Source organism: Penaeus monodon, chromosome 2 (genome assembly GCF_015228065.2).
Source record: "Penaeus monodon isolate SGIC_2016 chromosome 2, NSTDA_Pmon_1, whole genome shotgun sequence".
Lineage (NCBI taxonomy): Eukaryota > Metazoa > Arthropoda > Malacostraca > Decapoda > Penaeidae > Penaeus > Penaeus monodon.
The window spans coordinates 3,683,649-3,689,448 of NC_051387.1; the positions used below are offsets into that span (position 1 = coordinate 3,683,649).

Here is a 5,800-nt window from a genome sequence, read left to right on the forward strand (position 1 = left end):
TGATAGAGAAATCCACAATGCACAAACTAGATAAATCTAGTAATAAATCTACTTTGTGCATTGTGGGTTTTTCTAACACACACACACACACACACACACACACACACACACACGTAATATATATATATATATATATATATATATATATATATATATATATATATATATATATATATATATATATATATACGTACACATATATATGCACAAACAAAGTATCCATGCATTCCCATTGTTCGAGTGCAGATTCGCCCCAAACAACGCTCTTGTTAGCACTGTCTGTCCCGCGTCGTGACGTGAGCCCAAAATCACCACACGAGAATCTTCTGCCCTTTTATAAACGCTCAAAGAAATTGAAGTGTCAGTCAAGGAAGCTCCGATGAATGCCCCGAGCGTCTTGTCACGCCCACGCCCCCGCCATGCCACGAACTCCACTTCATTCAGTGGGCGTGCGGGCGTGCAGGGAGTGGAGCGAACTCCCGCCGGCCTCTCGTGTCCTCCGGCTTCGTGGCTCATTAAGATGCAAATTCCGGCGTGACAAAAGCCGAGGTTTATTTATCTACCGGGATACTGTGTGCATAACTTGGGGCGACTTTGCGTTCGTGATGAGGCGGATGAAGGAGGGTTTACGGGGCAAGGGGAGGGGAAGGGGGGTTTACGGGGGAGGAGAAGGGGGAGGGGGTGCGGGTGGTGATGGGGGGGGGAAGGATGGTTTACGGGGGAGGAGAAGGGGGAGGGGGTGCGGGTGGTGATGGGGGGGGGAGATAATCAGGGACCCGGCACGCCCAATCATCGAGCTGACTCGTAAACTCGTCCTAAACTCAGCTAGAAGTCGATGCTGTTGACTCCGTGAAGCAGATAACTCACTCGACTTTTTTGATAAGTAAATCAGCTTATTCCCTTACAGGCTGTTTACTCACCGTTTACTCAATAAAAGTCAATTATGCTGACTCTGTTCGGCAATATACTCACTCGATTTCCGGTCAGTAAGTTAGCTTAAGCAATTTACTCATCGTTTACTGAGACAAAAATAATTCTTTATCACTCACCTTCATTACGCATTTTTCCTTATCCATGTTATATATTTATTTATTTCTATTTATCATCTATTTATCCTACCTATTTATCTATTGGTCAGTAATGGATTCTGTTCTTTGGTTGAATTCCTTACCCATAATTAACTCAAGATTAAAAAAAAAAAATATTTGATATCATTCCCCCCATTAGGCAATTACCTCCCCCATACTTTATTCAGGTCAGTAAGTCAGAAATATTGAATAATCAGCAGATCAATCACGAATTTCATTCTGAAGTGAGTACATCAGTTTTACCCACCGTTTGAAGTTCAGTTAACGAGTGCTTCCATTAATCCGATATTTAACCAGTTAGTTTGTAAATTAAACTGACCCGTTCAATCACAAGTTAGTTAATGAGCCACTTTATTCATCATCCATTTTGTCAATCAGGCAGTCTAACGACCAATTAGCTAATGAGTTTGTCACCAATCAAACGGCCAATTACAACCCTTCCAACTACCAATTTGGGCAATTTACACAGACAATTTACCCCCCCCCCCCAATTAACGAGACAGCTAACCGACCTGCTTAATCTTTCAGACAACAAGGCAATTTGCATGTAACCTGTTAACTATCTCCTCTGTCATTTACCGCTAACAGTCAACAAATCACGTGATTTTTTTGGGGGGTGTACAAGTAAAAGACTTTTCTCGGGAGGAAGTTGAAGGAGAATGAAGGGAAAAAGGGAGTCTGATATATGCGTTTCTAAACGAGCCATGTGTGACCTATCGTAAAAAGAGAGGTGGTGGTGGGGGGAGGATGGGGGAGGAGAGGAAGAGAGAAAGGGGGAGAATGAGGAAGAGGGGAAAGAGTGAGTGAGATAGCGAGTTAGAGAGAGAGAGAGAGGAGAGAGAGAGAGAGAGAGAGAGAGAGAGAGAGAGAGAGAGAGAGAGAGAAAGAGTGAGAGTGAGAGTGAGAGTGAGAGTGAGAGTGAGAGTGAGGAGAGAGAGAGAGAGAGAGAGAGTAGAGAGAGAGAGAGGAGAGAGAGAGAGAGAGAGAGAGAGAGAGTGAGAGCAAGACACAGAATACAACAGAGAAAGAGAAGGAGGAGGTTGAATATGTGAAAGCGGGACGAACAAACAAGGGTCGAAATAGACAGATGTATAAGAGAGAGAGAGAGAGAGAGAGAGAGAGAGAGAGAGAGAGAGAGAGAGAGAGAGAGAGAGAGAGAGAGAGAGAGAGAGAGAGAGAGAGGGAGGGAGATAGAGAGAGAGAGAGAGAGAGAGAGAGATAGAGAGAGAGAGAGAGAGAGAGAGAGAGAGAGAGAGAGAGAGAGAGAGAGAGAGAGAGAGAGAGAGAGAGAGAGAGAGAGAGAGAAAGTAAGATTGAAATATCTCTTCATGCTCTAATATCGTCGACAATCTTGTTTCAAACGTGTTTTTTTCTCAGTCTCTGTTTACCTGTGTCTACAAATTGCTTTCTTATATACCATTCTCATATCCCAACGCATAGAGTATGTGTGCCTTTTTAACATGGTAAATATCGTGACTGACAAGAGTATCTGCAATGTAACTGTTATGATTTTGAAGATTGTGAAAGGGAAAGTGTGAATACAGTGTGATTGTGAAATACTTAGTATTACCTGAATGTGATTTGGTGAAATGATAAATGAGGGAGTTATTATAAGTTTAACGCATATCTTCGTGAGACTTGAGGGATATTCAACATTGCAGCTGAATAAAACTGAATAAATTATGCTTTAAACATATAGCTTTTAACCGTTTTCAGTGTACAGAACATGAATAGAAAAGACTAACTCGCATTTTAAATGAAAAGCAGCGTAATACGCTTGAATAAAATATGTATTACACGAACGTACAAAAATATAACACAATTGAACAACTTGTTCGGAACTGCCGCGCAACCCAACTAAAATGAACACAAGATTCATTCAGCAAAAATATATTCGAACCTGGACCAACCAAAACTGAACACAATTAAGGTTCATTCACAAAAAAAAAATCGAACACGAACCAACCAAACTGAATACAAATAAGGTTCATTCACACAGACACACACACACACACACACACACACACACACACACACACACACACACACACCACACACACACACACACACACACACACACACACATCGAACCTGAACCCCGACCCAAACAAGGATTCGAACCAACGAAGCTTCAAATGCGATCGACGGGACGACACAAAAGAAAACGGAAGCGAATCGCGTTGCGCACTCGAGCAAGATTCACAAGGTAATTAAGCGTGATCTAGTGAGATTAAGTGTGATCCAGTGTGTCGGACGAAGAGAAAGAGTGGGCCAGTTGACACACGTAAGGGAAGGACGGAGTACGAACGTCGGCGAAATGAATATCCGGAGGAGGAGGAAAAAAGAAAAGTTCGGATAAACGATAAGTGAGAGGGAGAGAGAGAGAGAGAGAGAGAGAGAGAGAGAGAGAGAGAGAGAGAGAGAGAGGAGAAGGAGGAGAGGAAGGGGAAGAGAGAGAGAGAGAGAGAGAGAGAGGAAAGAGAAAGAGAAGAGAGAGAACAGAGGGAAGGTAAATGGAGGGAAAGGAAAATGAAAAGAGAGAAAGAAGGGAATGAAAGTAAATGGGAAAAAGATAGAAAATAAGAGAACGGGATCGAAAAGAAATGGCTGAAGATAGAAATAGAAAGATAGATAAATATGCACAATAAAGAGATGAATAACAATATTTAGGACAGACGAAAAAAAAACCATCATCGTAAATTTCCCTGTATTGTTATCATTATGTCGTTTCTATGCTTCCCAACATATGCTTAAGGTTATCCCACATCCGCCTCATCGCAGAAAGTCCTACCACATACCTACATAACTACACAAAATCCGACCGACATAACTATATACACACTCAACTTAATATCACTGAAATACCCGTAGGAATGCCTTAGTCCCCCCTGCTCTGGCTACCTTTCTGACAGACATTTCTGTTGATTTTATTGATTGAGAGAGAGAGAGAGTGAGTGAGAGAGAGAAGAGAGAGAGAGAGAGAGGAGATGAGAGAAGAGAGGGAGAGAGAGGGATAGAGGAGAGAGGAGAGAGAGAGAGAGAGAGAGAGAGAGAGAGAGAGAGGAGAGAGAGAGAGAGAGAGAGAGAGAGAGAGAGAGAGAGAGAGAGAGAGCGAGAGGCAAACAGACAGAAAGACACACATACACACAGAGGACACGCATATAAATGAATTAACAAACGAACAGAACAAGATAGAGATTATATATATATATATATATATATATATATATATATATATATATATATATATATAATATATATATATATATATATATATACATACACATACACAAGTTTACAAAGAATCACAGATGCCTTCTGGGAAACATAAAGCAACGGATGAAAATCGATAACATCTGATAAATGAAAGGAAGTGAGCCATAAAAAAAACATTCTTGCATAAAGAGGTAATTACGGAGAAGGTGTAATCGAAGTAAATGGAGGTGAAGGAAGTATGCATTAACGGAGGGGTAGGGGGAGGGAGGGAGGGGAGGGAGGGAAGGAAGGAAGGAGGGAGGGAGGGAGTTAGAGGGAAAGGGAGGGAAGGGAGGAGAGAGGGAGTAAGGAAAGGGAGGAAGAAGGGAAGGAGGGAGGGGGGGTTTTAGAGGGAAAGGAAGGGAGGGGAGAGGGAGGGAGGGAGCTAGAGGGAAAAGGAGAGAGTTAGAAGGAGAGGGAAGGAGGGAGGGAGTAAGAGAGAGAGAGAAAGAGAGAGAGAGAGAAAAAGAAAAAGAGAGAAAGAGAAAGAGACAGAGAGACAGAGACACAACACAGCCCAGCCAAGACAAGACAAGACACAAATAGACGATGTAAACAAACCACATCAAAACAAAACCTCCCCATTTATCTAATGATCATTACCACCACCACCACAATCACTATTATCATTTAAAGAGAAAAACACCGGATTATTCAATTCATAACACAAACACCGAAAAAAAAATATGAGCTAAGACGAAAATCGACAAGCATGATTTTCCATCTTTCCTCTGAACGATGATATGACACACGGATCTTGCAAGACGCGGAGACAGATCTCATGAATAAGAATGGGCGGAGATTTACGAATTCAAATTCAAATTCGAACACTTTATTCCATTAATTACCATGGGTATTCTCTATACATATATGATGGGAAGACGGAGAATGATGGTGAGGTCTGGCGTGTGAGGGGAGCGATTGTGAGGTTGTGAGAGTGAGAGGGATAGGTGAATGAGGTCTCAGAGGGATAGATAAGTGAGGTCTGGCGTGTGAGGAGTTTAAAGTTTAAGTTTGGTTTTTATTCCATTTGTTACAATGGATATTCTAGGTGTGACATACAGTCTGTCTAATTTTTGCTCACGTGTGTCAGCTGCTGCTGACTCGGCGGAACCGAGTCCTTGCCCGCCGTGGTGCCCAGCCACAGCAGTAACCTCCGGGCGACAGTTGCAACTTCTCGCGGCCTGGGCGGGCGCGAACCGCGACCTCGGATGAGAGCCGACTACCACTGTATAGCCCGAGTACGATTATGCTGGAAAGTGAGAAGGATAGAAATGCGCCTCAGAGATGGTAAGTAGGCTGGCGTGTGAGAAGCGATTTTTTGAGGGTTTTGAGACCAAACAGACCAAATTTACGAGAACAGTAATTACGAAATACCATTTCTATATAAAACAAACAAACAGTGAGTTTATGAGGAATGGAAAAAGCGACATCCCTCACCCCCCTCCCCCCCCCTC

General features: G+C 42.6%; 1 protein-coding gene across 2 annotated transcripts in view; it reads right to left on the reverse strand.

Moving 5' to 3' along the window:
• LOC119580204 overlaps positions 1–5,800 on the reverse strand; it is a 226,176-nt gene that overhangs the window by 102,961 nt on the left and 117,415 nt on the right. The window lies entirely within an intron of this gene.